Below are 404 nucleotides of genomic sequence, written 5' to 3'. Positions count from 1 at the left end.
AGCAGGAGAGACTACCAAACTGTTTTCCAAAGTGGCTGCACTATTTTACATTCCTACCAACAATCTATGAATGTATAAGTCTGCTTGGGTTGCCATAACATCGTATAACTTCGTATAATGTATGCTATACGAAGTTATTACGAAGTGTATTTTCGGGGCCGGCCCGGTGGCGCACTGCTACTGTGTGCCGCTTGGGAGTGCGGCGGCGGCCCTCCCGCCAAGGGTTCGGATCCCACATGCCGACCAGCCGCTCACTGGCTGAGCGAGGTGCGGGCGCAACACCGAGGGTTGCGATCCCGTTGCCGGTCACAAAAAAAGACAAAAAAAAAAAAAAAAAAAAAAAAGTTTTTTAATGGGATTTTTTAAAAATTAAGGTTTTTTTCCCAAAAAAAAACCCATAAAAA

The sequence above is a fragment of the Galeopterus variegatus genome, unplaced genomic scaffold (assembly GCF_000696425.1).
Source record: "Galeopterus variegatus unplaced genomic scaffold, G_variegatus-3.0.2 Scaffold2402, whole genome shotgun sequence".
Taxonomy (NCBI): Eukaryota; Metazoa; Chordata; class Mammalia; order Dermoptera; family Cynocephalidae; genus Galeopterus; species Galeopterus variegatus.
This window is presented reverse-complemented; position numbering follows the sequence as displayed.